This window comes from Petromyzon marinus, chromosome 11 (genome assembly GCF_048934315.1).
Source record: "Petromyzon marinus isolate PM22_M1 ecotype Great Lakes invasive population chromosome 11, UKy_Petmar_22M1.pri1.0, whole genome shotgun sequence".
Classification (NCBI taxonomy): domain Eukaryota; kingdom Metazoa; phylum Chordata; class Hyperoartia; order Petromyzontiformes; family Petromyzontidae; genus Petromyzon; species Petromyzon marinus.
Window position 1 is genome coordinate 10,427,206 of NC_133677.1, and position 15,948 is coordinate 10,443,153.

The window sequence follows — 15,948 nt, forward strand, 5'->3', positions numbered from 1 at the left end:
AGTGTATTAGAGCGCCGCTGTCAGAGCAAGGTGCTGCGGGTTTCATCTAACAGCACGTGGCATTTCGCTGATTGCGTTTCAGACTGAGATTAGCTGTCACACTTACTCAGCTCTGCCTGCCGTCTGCCTGCCACTTTCCGGGCGAAACAAACTTATTTTTTTTATATATATCCCGCGTTCCAGTGGCATTACGCCTCTCAAAACGCACACCTTTTTTTGGGGGGGGGGGGGGCAGCATAAGCTATCCGAGAAGGTCCTCGTGTGCGCAACGTCTAACATCGTGTTGCCGGACAAGCCTCTTGCTGCCAAGGCGGTGGCTCGAGAAATGCTGGCTTTGTCGCGCGCGTGGAGTTATTCGTCTTGGCCGCATGCGGGATACAATTCCTGTGTGGCCCAGCGGTCTGCGGCGGTTCTTTTTAATTCCTCCCCCCGACCCCTCGACAGGTGGTGACCAAACAAAGTTAATAATTATAATGCGCGTTTATTTGTACAATTTCCGCGCCTCCATTCCCTTCGCACCGCCCGCCCTTATCCCCACGACATGCAGACGGAGCGGGGAAGAGGAAGATTATTGGGTAGTGATTGCCTCGGCTGAAAAATGTCAGCGATGTGGAATTAGAATATGGCACGCACCCAGCACAATTGTGGACCTGAGTTGTGATTTTTGGTCACATTGTGTGTGGTTTTTTTATGCAGAGGTAAATCAGTTAATGATATATCTCTTTCGATTCGACGATCAAAATGTATTTGTCAATTATGAATAAAAAATTTGAAATAATGCTCCAACGTAGATTTATCGCTTGACGTAGAAACAATATATATTCATAGTTGTAATTCTACAATTGATTTTTTAATGCATTTAATGCGAAAAAGCATGAAGACATTTATGCTGGCATTCACTCTGAGTGAAGGTTTTAAAGAGGTTCTTGTTCTTTGCTAGCATTTAACATCTCATCTGCTAGCATTTATAATTGTCACATTAATTGCTATAAATAGGAAGCTGCTTCTCGTCTGTCACTGTGTGTCATCATAATGGAAGAAGAGATGCTAAACCCTAATTGGGTGCATCGTATATGCAATCTTTATTGTTGCATACAATACTTGTATTTTTACAGATAACTTTTGATAATTATGGTTATTCCAGACGACACATTTGTTGTCAATCTGTCAACCAGTGACTTGGGAAACCTTTATTAGGCTGGAGGATTGGAAGCGAGTTACATTCATGATGGGTAGGTTATCACGCATGCACACACGCACATCACCACCGTTTTTCGGCATAGTAACCCCGAGCATGAACCGGCTCATTACAATGCACGATCCATACAATAAATCTAGAGCCTTAAAATAAGTGTAGCATTACACTCATCAACAGATCACCGGCAGGCATTGCATGGTGGGGTCGACTGTAAGTACGCCCACCTCTCTCAAGAGGTCTGGCACCTCCGATGGGCACGGTTGGCTAGGTACGGTGCGAAAGAAGTTCTATATGCGTACACACATGTCTGGCCAGTGGTATAAAGGAGTAGGGCACGGTGCCCTCTATCGTGGCTGTCTAGAGCTCCCTCTAGTGGAGGAACGCTGCGCCAGCAGTTGGCGTGACCGCCGCAATTGAGAGGGCAGCGCTTTTTAGCCACATTTGTGTGTTATGAAAATACAAACATGGCAGAAGTGTTTTCTCGAGTACGGTCTCCAAATGTTCTCCGCTCAATTACCTCCTGGCTTGTCTGTTTACGTGCTATGAAGAAGGACCAAAATGCCGCCTATTGTATACTCTTTGTTTTTTTTCGGTAAAGTCACGTGGGTAAAAATAAAATAAGATAAATGAAAACTAAATTAAATCACGACGTTTCGGGCGCAACACAAGCGTCCTTCTTCAGGTGGGTTCAACGTAGCGAAAGCACGAACGCTTAAGTGTGTGTGCTTTCACTACGTTGTCCCCACCTGAAGAAGGACTAAACGTCGTGATTTAATTTAGTTTTATTTTATTTTTACCTACGTGACTTTACCGAAAAAAAACAAAGAGCATGAATCCTTGCAGTCACGAAAGCTTCAAATCTAGAATTAATACCCGCATATTGTCTAGTTTATGATTTTATTTTCGGGCCACGGTGTTGTTCACGTACGTGTTACATTTTTTATTTTACTTATTTGTGCTTGTGCACAACTGCCAATGCAGTATCACCAAACAATGCATAATTAACTATTTAATTTATTTACTGATTAATTGGCTACTTTGCTCGACATGTTGCTGGCAACTCGTTTGGATTAGAGTTCATCAAGACGCGGAGGGAGCCAGCCACTGCCCGTTGTCTTGGTGAGAGATAAATTATCGTCCCAGTTGCTCTGGCTCGTAATTATTGCACATAAGGGCGTTGTGCTTCACATCTGTAAGCCGGCACTTTGGATGCAACGTTTGTGGATCATGGGCATATACTCACGTGCGTACGTGACACTCAAGCATAGCTACCAGGTGGCCTCTATAAGGCTGTGCAGAAAATCCAGTTGTTTTTTTTCATGACATTCCAACTAGATGTTAAAACACCCAATAAGCAATTGCCCAAAATGTCCAAACAGGATCCTCCTCAAAATGTATCTTGAGACTTCTCAGTTGGGTACGTAAATAGTTTTAATGCAGCATATAGCGAACATTTAAAATGTGTACAAAGACAGAGGTGCAGCCCTGTAACGTCTTGCCACTGTTGGAGGAAGGGCCGCCAATAGAGGGAGCTCTAGAGAGCTCCTCCAGAAGATCTTCACTTCCACATTGGCCAGACGTCTTGAGAGGTGGGAGTAGCCACACTTTACCCCACCACGTGTGGGCTGCCGAACGACTATTTGTGGTGAACCCATTCACACTGCTGCGTGGACAGAGGTGGGGAGGTTTCGAAAAACTTGCCCCATTGTTTAAACTGCCACATCAGGAGATCGAACCGACTTGCAGGTCCAGTGTGCCGACCATTACACCACCACAGCATACCAGTGTGCATAAATAAAATATAACGCTCTATGTTGTAAGATACACGTCTGCAATATGCCGTAAATGTGTTCGATATATACAAATAAAACTGTTGACTAAGTTAAAAGGATTGAAACACATTTATCTGAGCTAATATGTTTTTTTTGTAGGAGAGGCTTGATGGAGCTTCAGCAACCAGGTGATATCTCGGCAAATTCACACGCAGCTATCGCTGGCAAATAAGTCCAGTCGCCAGACACCAACACGCAGCTATCCCGAGAACATAAATTAATCAGCACGTATTCTAGGGCTGCCTGCTATTGGAATAACAAGGTGATTACATTTGTGATGACACAGTGCTTTGTCACATGCAAAAACAAACCGGTGACAGTTTGTATATCTATATCGCAGGCCAGCCTTCCTGTAAACATTTCCTGAGTAGTTTCTTGGCAACATTCGCTTTCCTGTCCTCTGCAGATGTTGAATGCCCTTGTAATCTGATGCATGATAACATGTCTTTCGTTGATACGATACAGAAAGGTTGTACACTGGTTTATAGTATGACTTTTTATTTTATTTTACCCACAATCCAGCTGCGCTGTGCTGGAGCCGCTTTCTCGCGATGTATCATTTTGCCAGCCACGATCCATCTGCTGCTGTATGAAGACGTCCCCTAAACAGCTAGCGGATCTCGCGGCGTTGCGTTGCAACCAATCCACCTGGCACACGGGGTGAATGTTCCGTCATAAATTAAAAAGGCTGCAATTTCTTATCCTCACAGTGGGTTGACTCAGCCCATCATATGCCTAGGGGAGATCAAATAAGTGCCACTGAGCAAGATGATCGTCCTTCAGAGATGTCAACCCACACAAAAGGAATGCCAACAGACATGAGCTTTGCCCGATGCCCATTTTAACAAGAAACACTCGACTTGTTACATGTTTACAATATTTAATAGGTTAACATTGTCATTTCATGACTCAGTACGTTCCGACCAAGGCGCATATGCAAACAGTGTGTGCAATATTCACATATTCTTTGCATTTTCAAATACACATCTCTGTAGGTATGATAGAAAAAACAGTGTTCATGTTATCAGCTAGAAGTTGTTTAATTTGTAGGATTCATTCGCAATGCCTTGAAGTGCATTATATGCTATCAGTGTTATCTGATCGAATGGGATGCAAGTTATTGGCTGGCTTGTAATAGGCCGTAGCTTGTCTGATCAGACTGGCGATTTGTCTGATGGAAACGAACATCTACCTCTTCCATCAGAATAATCTGATTGGACAATCAATGAACATAAACTTTTCTGTAATGCACCATTTTTTCTTCCAGAAAATCTACATGATCCCACACCCACGTTGCTTTTTTACGTGGGTAATTACGGAGTTTTTTTAGTTAACAAAATTGTATTATTTATTAGTGTAGAAAAAAAGGATTGCTTGATATAAATGTCCTCACTATCGTGGAAAAAATGAGTTTGTGTGGACTATATATGTATTATAAATCATTGTCATTTATTAAATCTGGAGGGAGCCCATTGAGATTTGCAATCTATTTTTCAATGGAAGACATTAGTACTCATGTAAATTCAGGTTTTTATTTTTAAAAATGGCCATTTATATGACAATTATATATTTAAATTTAGGATTTCGGCAATGATATAAGCTTGCAATGGCCAAGAATTGTGAGTGGTGTCACATGACCTGTTTTTTACTGGGCAGAAGTTGGTGTGATTTATGATTCCCAACGGATATTACCGCAGGAATGGAACTGTTGACTCAATACTATACTTTAGAATATGGAGCATCAAGATACTATGAGCTACTTGTATATAATCTGTCACGTGCCAACCCCCCCCCCCCCCATCTAATTTCATTGTCAGGTTGTTTCACATGATGTACTCATCAGTGTATGTAATCACTGCATAAATGACTACACTTTGTGAATCCACTGCTGAATGAAACCCCCCTGCCCCATGCCATGTTACTCATGGGGTTCTTCTGACCATACTTGATCACACTGGTCAATGCATGTGGGTAAATGCTGTGTCCAGTTTATAAACTATATAGAAACAAAATAAAATGTCAGTCAAATTAGTTTTGCATTGTTTTAGAACTCCGCAGAAGTGTGGAAATGACGAGAAAGTTGTTCTGCCATATTAATGAACACGACTTTGGACCCATTCACCGAGAGGAATGGGTGGAGCCCCATTCCACTCAAAACTCCACAGCCAATCAACAGCTGGGGGAGTGCCAAGGGGAGTCAGGGCTGTGTTGTTCTGACATCATCAGCACACTCAACCCACCAGCGACCCAAGCCGACCAATCTGGCTTCGTTCATCTCACAGACAAACACGCAATGTGATGATTATGATTTGTTTTGTCGCTGGAACTTATTTAGTTCTAAAGAAATTCGTTTTCAATTTAGGGGCAAGCCTTAGTGTGAAAGTCCCACCATTCTGACACTGCCCGTGACAGTCGTTAATGTCTGAAACGTGCTAAGCCAACGATGGCTGAATGCGATTTGGAGAAAATAATGATGATAATTAGGATGACGCATCCATGATGTAATAATGCCCCAAGCACCTATATATAAGCTGATTTTACCACTCCGTCTGCTTGGTGTATATACTTTTGGATGCATTTCCCTGGCTGCTTACTCCATTATTCCTAACCTTTTGCCATCATCTCTTCTTCCAATGTATCCTGAATAATTGTTCGGCCCCATGGCAGGTATGGGGGTGTTGATTACACAGGAACTTCCTGATATGGTGTTGAGTTTAGTCACGTGACCGGGAAGTTATGATTTAAGATTCTGTAAGCCATGAGGCAGGGTGTCAGGCATTACACAGAGTACAAAATGGAGGCGCAAATAGCATCTCAGTGAAGACAGGTGCATCTGTTAATTGTGGGACTTTAAGAAGCATTGTCTGTAAGTTCGTTTATGTTCTTATGATACTGGGAATGTTGTTATGTTAGGATTTCCATTAAAATGCTGTAGATGCCTTTCTAATGCTGTTAAATTGTTATGATAAATATGAGGCCTAGTTAACAACCAAGCCTGTCACTTGCATTATTGTGAATGAGCAAGGATGAATACGTATCTCATCCACAGTTCAGTGTTATGTGCAGTGCTGTACATTTAGGCTGCAGTATGGTGATTTCACAAAGTGACTTTATTTAACACAGTAGCTTATTCTCTTGTTGTATAGCTATTCAGTGCTCATTTAGGTGTCTGGTCCATCCAGGACCTATTGTTGAGTTTCATGTTATCTAAGACAATGTTATGATGCTGCAGTGTTCATTCATTGTATTGATGTTCCAAGTATTAACAGATGCTGTATTTTGTGCTGTGTTTTACCATCAGTTTTACCTCGTTCTATTCATTAAATACGTTTGGAGTTGGATGTTCACCCTGGCTCTGAAGGTTTATTGAATGCGAGGTTAACTCCTCAGATAGTGGTGCAATGCAGTGCACAACGAGGCCGAGACAGTAAAAAGACATTCTTCTTGGAGCTCTCAACCAGCCAGCTCCTCAAGCTCGGAGCTCTCAAGCAGCCAGCTCTGCAGCGAGTCTACATTAAACTTGTGTTACAAGCATCACAGCATGGAAAGCCACAGTTCAGCAGGGAGAAATGCTGAAGCAAGTGATTTAAGCAATCCAGGACCTCCCATCCTGCCTCAAGAGGACCAAGGGCGTTCAAGGCCCCAAAGAGAGGTCAGGCTGACACAAAGGGCCTTGGGAAATTATGACACTGAGAAGCAAGACTTTGATGCCAAGATACAAAGGGCATGGGATTGGGTTGAAGCAGATATATCTGAAGCTCAAAACGCCTCAGACACAGTGGCCTCAATTCAGCAGGCCACACATCGAGTGAAGTCAGCAGTTCAAGCTACAGGCTGCTGGCAAATAAATACATCTCCCTCCTGAAAAAGGTGAAGACAGACGAGGGCATCGAGGGAGTGCGCATGCAAGAGCACTTCCTTGAACTGCTCGATGTTCATGTGAAGGCAGTGATACAAGATGTAACTGACCATCTGGAGTGCTTAATAGAGACACGATCTCAGCACTGTCTCATCCAAGTCCACCACAATATCTAAAGGCTCAGCACACTCACAGATATAATCTACCAGTATGACAGCAGCTCAGGCACGTGCAGCAGCAGAAGCAGCAAATGCCTGCATCTCCTACATGACTGAAGAGGAAGCCATGCTAATTGAAAAGGCCCGCATACAAGAAGAAGCAAGCATAGCAACTGCTGCCGCACGGAAGAAAGCAGAGCAAGAGAGCATAGCCACAGCTGCCGCTCTTCGTAAGAAAGAAGAGCTGGAAGAGACATTCGTGGCAACTGCTGCATGGAAGATAGCAGAGCTTGAAGAGCAAGAGAGTATATTAGTGGCTATTGCCACACGGAAGAGAATTGAGTTGGATGCTAAGTTAAGCACCCTACAACTCAAAAAAGAAGCAGCTGCTGCAAGGGCCCAGGCAAAGGTGCTCAAAGCAGCACCCGATCTGGATAAGGAAGAGAATTGGAGTGAGTTTGGCACTCAGATGCCTGTCAAGGACCGTGATAAACTTACCATAAAAATATTTTGGACTGGTCTGAACAATGCACTAATGCTCCTCCACCAACCGATACTGAGCAAAGCATGGATGTCGAGGCATCACCGCCTCCATGCCGAGTGAACATCAATGCTGTCTACGGGAATGGTGGCAGTTAATCACCGACTCAGCGTCACACACATGGGGTTAGACAAAGATGCATCAAGTCAGAACCACATTCCAGACAGTCACATAAAGGGATCAGACCAACCTTTTGGGTCCACAATCCAACGCCATCGCGAATGACGGCATGTAAGGCAATACAGCCAATAATAGCACCTCACAAGCGCCAGTATGGACACACCCTGGATCAGCAGGCATAGGGGACTTTGATAGGTACCTGGCTCACCGCGAACTAACACAGGACTTGTAAAGTTTGATGACCACTCTGAGAACAATTGAGCCTGGAGATTTACCTTAACGAATGCAATCAGGAATGCAGAAATATTAGCAAGTGAAGAACTTGACCTGTTGGTGAAATGGTTAGGAAACGAATCTGCAGAGTATGCAAAGAGGATCCGGTCGGCAAACATAGACGACCCTGCCTCAAGCCTGCATGCGGTGTGGGAGAGGCTCGAGGAATGCGACGTATGGTAGCCCAGAAACCATTGAGAAGGCTCTCTTCAAAAGGTTGCAGAACTTTCCAAAAATCTCTGGTCGAGACAAAAGGTTACGAGAGCTTGGAGATCTTCTGATGGAGCTTGAATCAGCCCAGGCTGACCCCTACTTACCAGGTCTCATCATAGAGAAATTGGCATTCGATGTGCAGGAAAAATGGAGAACAGATACAAGTCAGAGCATCAGGTTGCATTTCCCCCATTCTCGTTTTTCTCAAAGTTTATCCGCAACCTGGCTAGGACCAAAAATGACCAGAGTTTCATGTTTGGCACCACGGGGAACTCCAGTCCAGATCTCCCAAAAATCGAAAGAGCAACGGCGAGATGAAGAACAGCGAGAGTGCCAATCTCCGTGCACAAGACTGAGGTCTATCCTACAACATTCGCAAACTCCGTCCAGGCAACCACCACAAAGAAGAAGATAGAAGATCCAGAAAGGCAATGCCTATTGCATGATAAACCTCACTCCCTCCAGAAATGCCGTGAGTTCAGGAGGAAGCCATTGGAAGAGCGGAAGAACATGCTGAAATTATTTGGAGTGTGCTTCAAATGCTGTGCTTCTACAAACCACCTTGCAAGGAATTGCAAGGCAGATATCAAGTGCGAGGAATGTGGCAGCGACAAACATGCAACTGTTCTGCACACATTTTACTCCAAACCCAGTGGCACTAAGGCTTCCAATTCCGAAGCAAAGCACGGCGGGGAGTAAGGTGAGACCGCCGCACCCACTTCGTCAGTCACAACCAAATGCACAGACATCTGTGGAGAAAGCTTCAAAGGAAAATCTTGCTCAAAGATATTCCTCGTCCAAGTGTATCCCAAAGGACATCCTGAGAGGGCAGTAAGGATGCACGCCATAATGAATGATCAGAGCAACAAGTCTTTGGCAAGGTCAGAGTTCTTTGATCAGCTAAGCGTATGTGGGAATTCCTTTCTATACATGCTCAGAACATGTTCACGACTGATGGAGACAGCGGGAAGAAGAGAGAGTGGCTTCATGGTGGAAACCATGGATAGCACCATGAAGCTAGCCATTCCTACGGTGATAGAGTGCAATTAGATACTGGACAACAGGAGCGAGATTCCCATTGCCGAAGTTGCACGTCACCACCCACACCTGAAGCCCATAGCAGAGTTTATCCCGCCACTGGATCTGGTGGCATATATTTTGCTTCTGCTTGGCAGGGACACGCTGAGAGTCCACAAGGTTCGCGATCAATGCAATGGACCTCATGGCGCTCCCTATACCCAGAGACATGACCTAGGTTGGGTCATCGTAGGTGATGTCTGTCTCAATGGAACACACAAACCAGACCGCATTAGCACATTTAGAACAAGTGTGTTCACAAACGGACTCACGTCGTTCTTCAAGCCGTGCTCCAACCACTCCACGATGAAAGAGAAACTCGAAGAGAGAAATCAAGGCTGTACCATGCAGACTTACAAAGAAACCTCCATGCTGAAAACACAAGAAGATGATGTTGGACATACGGTGTTCGTGACAACAAAAGACGACGACAAACCTGCTCCATCGCTAGAGGATACATTTTTTTTTAAATAATGGACAGAGAGTTATTCCAAGATGAGTCAAACAGCTGGGTTGCCCCACTGCCATTTCGTAATCCCAGATGCCGGCTCCCCAAAAATAGAGTAAGCCCTCTCATGGCTCAACTCATTGCGCCGTACCATGGACAAGAAACCAAAGATAAAGCTGCTGTTCGTCGCTCTGCTGGGGGTCGTTGCAGTGGTCGCTGCGGCTGTGGCCTCTCCGTTCCTTGACCAAGTGGGAATCCACGACAAGGCCTACGACCAGAAGGAGGAGGGCTGGAGGAGGATGATTTGGGGGAAGAACCTCAAGAAGATCGCAGTGCACAACCTGGAGCACTCCATTGGCAAGCACACCTGGCACTTGGGCATGAACAGCTTCGGTCACATGACTAGAGGGGAATTCCATCATACCATGCTGGGCCTCAGGGGCTGGAATAGCACCAACAAGGCCTCCCACAGTGCCACGTTCATGGCGCCCACCTTTAAGGCTCCTGAGTTCGTCGACTGGAGGAAGCAGGACTACATCACCGACGTCAAGGACCGGGGCGAATGCAGCTGTTGCTGGGCAATTAGCACCACGGGCTCCCTCGAAGGGCAGCACAAGCGCAAGATGAGAGTGCTTGTGTCACTGAGTGAGCACAACCTGGTGGACTGCTCTTCTGCCGAGGAGAAAACGGCTGTTGTGGAGGACTCATGGACTTGGCCTACCTAAATCAAAGAGAACAGTGGCATCGACTCAGAGGTGTCATACCTGTACACGAGCAGTGCACATCAAAGTCATTGAGTCCATGGACTCTTCGAGCTTTATAAACGCACTCCGGAGATTCTTCACCATCAGAGGGCCGGCCAAGCAACTCCGTTCTGATTGTGGTATCAATTTTACTGGAGCATGTAAAGAGCTTAAGATCAATACAGAAAATGTTGAAGATGATTCTCTAGGGAAATACTTTAGTAACCAAGGCTGCTCATAGATCTTCAATCCTCTTCACTCTTCGCATATGGGTGGTGCCTGGGAACGCATGATCGGGATTGCTCGACGCATTCTTGATTCCATGCTGTGTGATGTCAGGTCCACACGGCTCTCTCACGAGGTCTTGACCACTCTCATGGCCGTGGTCTCAACTATCATTAACTCAAGACCCCTGATCCCCATCTTAACCGACCCCGAGTCACCATTCATTTTGACTCCTGCTACACTTCTTACCTAGAAGACAGACGTGCTCACAGTACCCACCGAGGTCAGCACTGCAGACATCTACAGACGTCAATGGAGACAAGTGCAGAGCTTCGCCAACACGTTCTGGCATCACTGGAAAAAACGAGTACCTTGCGACACTTCAAGTGCACAGCAAGTGGCAGTCGAGCAGACCAGACATCCAAGAAGGTGACCTCGTCCAACTAAAGAACAACCAAGTCAAACGGAATGACTGGCCAATGGCCCGCATCCTCAAGACGATTCCCAGTGCTGATGGAAAACTTAGAAAGGTTGAGGTTATGATAGCGAAGCAAGGTGTCGCAAGAACTTTCGTCAGGCCTATATACTTCTCTCTCGCAGAGATATGGACAAATAAGTTGACCCATTGAAGTTTGTTGTACATTTGTTTATGAGATATGAAATTAATGGTAGGATCTCCTAGGTTCTTAACCTTATTGGAGGTACTGAACCCTGCAAGCTTCATCAGTGCATTCACCGAAACCTTCGTAATTGGCAAAATAAAATATGATTTCTTCAAAACATAGGTATATATTTTATTAGTGCACAAAATGAACGATGCATCAGTCGCACACAAAATCACTGTGTTCAAAGAACAAAACCAACAAAACATGAATTTCACACAAAAACATAACTCAATGAATATTTACTGCAAATCAATGTGACTTTTGCTGTTGCCTTTCAGATACAAGTTCAGAAATGTGCGGCTTCACCTTGGCAAGTGCCACTCTCATATCATTTTCGCAACAAAGGCTGTTCCTTTTCTTAGTTATTATGTCTACCATCCTCGAAAAAGATTGCTCGCAAAGATACGTTGTAACAAACGGTGTGAGTATCTCAAGGACGTTCTTAGCAATAAGAGGGTATGGTACGATTTGATGACACCTAAACGTTGAGAGTGATGTTGATCTGAAGTGTTGCTGTTGAAGCTGGCTCTGCTGCAGTTCAATGGTTTCCTCGAGGTATTCATCGTTGACATCTGCTGTCGCAACACTAAACGTGAATGGCTGTCTCACCCATGCTGGATATGACTCTCTAGTGGGGAAGTATCCGTCGAGAGACTTTGCGAGCTCATCTAAGTGCATGGCAATTGCTTGCTTCAGCTCCCCAGGTACAGAAATGTCTCCAATTCCAGACACGTCTTCGATCTTACTTACACAGTCGTCCAGCAGGGGAAAGTTTGCGAAGTTATCATTCTCTGTTCGTCGTTTCCATAAAGGTAGCTTTTTTAAATGCCTTCAGGTTTTCTTCCGCTTCGATGATGTTGACTCCACCGCCCTCCATCTGTCGATTGAGATTATTGAGAGCATCGAAAATATCGTCCATGTATGCCAAAATGAGAATGAACTCAGAATTTTCGAAGCAATCTGCGTGACAATGTTGGTACTCTCGCAAAAACAGGGCTAATTCCACACGCATGGCAAAAACACGATTCAGCACCTTTCCCCGGGATTACCACCGCGCGTTAGAATGGTACAGAAGTACCTCGAATTCAGAGCCCATTTCCTTACACAGCTCTTTGAAAATGCGGTGCTTCATAGCACTATTTCGCACGAAGTTCACACATTCAACTACAATTTTTAATACTTCTGCCAGTTTTGAAGGCAAGGTTTTTGTTGCCAACGCATGCTTGTGCAGAACACAGCGCGTAACAATGATGTGTGGTGCATCGGATTTCACCAGCGTTCCAAAACCAGAGTGTCGTCCCAGCATGGCTGGAGCTCCGTCCGAACAAACTGCAGAAACCATATTCCACGAAAGATCGTTGTCTCTGAAGAAGTCACCCACGAGTTTCTTCACATCGACTGCATTGGTTGTTGTTGTAAGAGGCTTACAAAATTTAAAAAAATCTTCCTTTATCACGTCGTCTTTCATATAGCGCACGAATACAACAAGCTGGCTTAGATTGGAAATGTCGGTGGTCTCGTCGAGTTGGAGGCTGAATTTTGCTGGGCTTGAAATCAGATCTGCAACTACTTGAGCCAAGATGTCATCGCTCATGTCGTCTATTCTGCTGCTGATAGTGTCATTTGAAAGAGGAATTTGGGATAACTTATCTTCAGCAGCTTTTCCCAGCATGATATTCGCCATCTTCAACGCAGCTGGTTTTACGAGTGTTTCACCAATGGTGTGTGGTTTGCCTTGCTTTGCGATCAGGTACGCAACTTCGTACGATGCTGTGAGGATCGGTTTGTCGATGGGTACAAAGCCGAGAACAGGCAGAGTAACCTTTTCATAGAATCTGGCTCTCTTCACCTTGAATTCAGTGAGCGTTGTGTTCTTGTATTTCCCATCTCCATGCAGCTTTAGGAAGTGTTCCTTTAGTTTTGCCGGTGCTAGACTAGAATTGCTCAACTTGGCATTGCAAATCATGCATTGAGGACGCTGACTCCCATCACGTTCCTTTATACACGTGAATCCATATTGTACAAATTCGTCCAACCACTTTCTTTTTTTGCTCGACGTAGTTAGTATGAAGGGATTGAAATATTAAAAGAAAATCGCAAATGACGTACAATCACAACAGCCACAAGTCGACTACTGAGCGCACCAAGTTCCTGATCACGCAATGTGGCGTGATCAGCTGCAGCCAATGATGGCCAAGCGGAGTGTGACGTCACGAATAATACAAGTGAGCTGAATTTATTTTGTGTAACACATTTTTCCTAAGCAACTAAATATTTGCAATCTAACATGGCGAAGAAAAATTGTGTGTTGCCAATTTTTTGACGGCCGACAAAAAAGGCCCGACATTGCTCGTGCGAACCGGGCTGCTACACTGCGTGTGTCTTGACCCCTGCCGAACCCCGGAGAGTGACTCAACGAACCCCCGGGGATCGATCGAATCCAGCTTAAGAACCACTGTCCGAGATACCAGACGGAGAGTGTTCTGCCTCATGGCAGGTATGGGGGGGGGGTGTTGATTACACAGGAAATTCGTGATAAAGTGTTGAATTTGGTCACGTGACCAGGAAGTTAAGATTTAAGATTATCTTAAGCCATGAGGCAGGGTGTCGGCAATTATACAGATTGCATAATGGAGGCACAAATAGCGTCTCAGTGAAGACAGGTGCATCTGTTCATTGTGGGACTTTAAGAAACACTGTCTGTAAGTTCGCTGTTATAATGTTAGGACTGCCATTATAATGCTGTAAATGCCTTTATAATGCTGTTAAATTGTTATGATAAATATGAGGCCTAGTTAACAACGAAGCCTGCCACTTGCATTATTGTGAATGAGCAAGGATGAAGAAGTAACTCATCCACAATTCAGTGTTATGTGCAGGGCTGTACATTTAGGCTGCAGTATGGTGAATACACGAAGTGACCTTATTTAACACAGTTGCGTATTCTCTTGTATAGCTATTCAGTGCTAATGTACAGTGAGGGAAAAAATTATTTGATCCCCTGCTGATTTTGTACGTTTGCCCACTGAAAAATAAATGATCAGTCTATAAATTAAATGGTAGGTTTATTTGAACAGTGAGATACAGAATAACAACAACAAAATCCAGAAAAACGCATGTCAAAAATGTTAGAAATTGATTTGCATTTCAATGAGGGAAATAAGCATTTGACCCCCTCTCAATCAGAAAGATTTCTGGCTCCTAGGTGTCTTGTAAACAGGTAACGAGCTGAGATTAGGAGAACACTCTTAAAGGGAGTGCTCCTAATATCTGCGTGTTACCTGTATAAAAGACACCTGTACACAGAAGCAATCAATCAGATTCCAAACTCTCCACCATGGCCAAGACCAAAGAGCTCTCCAAGGATGTCAGGGACAAGATTGTAGACCTACACAAGGCTGGAATGGGCTACAAGACCATTGCCAAGCAGCTTGGTGAGAAGGTGACAACAGTTGGTGCGATTATTCGCAAATGGAAGAAACACAAAATAACTGTCAATCTCCCTCGGCTTGGGGCTCCATGCAAGATCTCGCCTCGTGGAGTTGCAATGATCATGAGAACGATGAGGAATCAGCCCAGAACTCCACGGGAAGATCTTGCCAATGATCTCAAGGCAGCTGGGACCATAGTCACCAAGAAAACAATTGGTAACACACTACACCGTGAAGGACTGAAATCCTGCAGTGCCCGCAAGGCCCCCCTGTTCAAGAAAGCACATATACATGCCCGTCTGAAGTTTTGCCTATGGACATCTGAATGATTCAGAGAAAAACTGGGTGAAAGTGTTGTGGTCAGATCAGACCAAAATGGAGCTCTTTGGCATCAACTCAACTCGTCGTGTTTGGAGGAGGAGGAATGCTGCCTCCGTCAAACTTGCCTCCGTCAAACTTGGAGGTGGAAACATTATGCTTTGGGGGTGTTTTTCTGCTAAGGGGACAGGGCAACTTCACCACATCAAAGGGACGATGGACGGGGCCATGTACCGTCAAATCTTGGGTGAGAACCTAATTTCCCTCAGCCAGGGCATTGAAAATGGGTCGTGGATGGGTATTCCAGCATGACAATGACCCAAAACACACGGCAAAGGCAACAAAGGAGTGGCTCAAGAAGAAGCACATTAAGGTCCTGGAGTGGCCTAGCCAGTCTCCAGACAAAATCTGTGGAGGGAGCTGAAAGTTCGAGTTGCCAACCGTCAGCCTCGAAACCTTAATGACTTGGAGAAGATTTTCAAAGAGGAGTGGGACAAAATCCCTCCTGAGATGTGTGCAAACCTGGTGGCCAACTACAAGAAACGTCTGACCTCTGTGATTGCCAACAAGGGTTTTGCCACCAAGTACTAAGTCATGTTTTGCAGAGGGGTCAAATACTTATTTCCCTCATTAAAATGCCAATCAATTTCTAACATTTTTGACATGCGTTTTTCTGGATTTTGTTGTTGTTATTCTGTCTCTCACTGTTCAAATAAACCTACCATTAAAATTATAGACTGATCATTTCTTTGTCAGTGGGCAAACGTACAAAATCAGCAGGGGATCAAATACTTTTTTCCCTCACTGTAGGTGCCTGGTCCATCCAGGACCTATTGTTGAGTTTCAT

The 15,948-nt window shown here is 44.7% G+C and overlaps 1 protein-coding gene and 1 pseudogene across 1 annotated transcript in view; one reads left to right on the forward strand and one right to left on the reverse strand.

The window, feature by feature from the left end:
* LOC116941228 (heparan sulfate glucosamine 3-O-sulfotransferase 1-like) overlaps window positions 1–15,948 on the reverse strand; it is a 233,057-nt gene that overhangs the window by 71,638 nt on the left and 145,471 nt on the right. The gene's annotated exons all lie outside the window — the stretch shown is intronic.
* On the forward strand, window positions 1,314–10,812 carry LOC116941227 (procathepsin L-like; annotated as a pseudogene).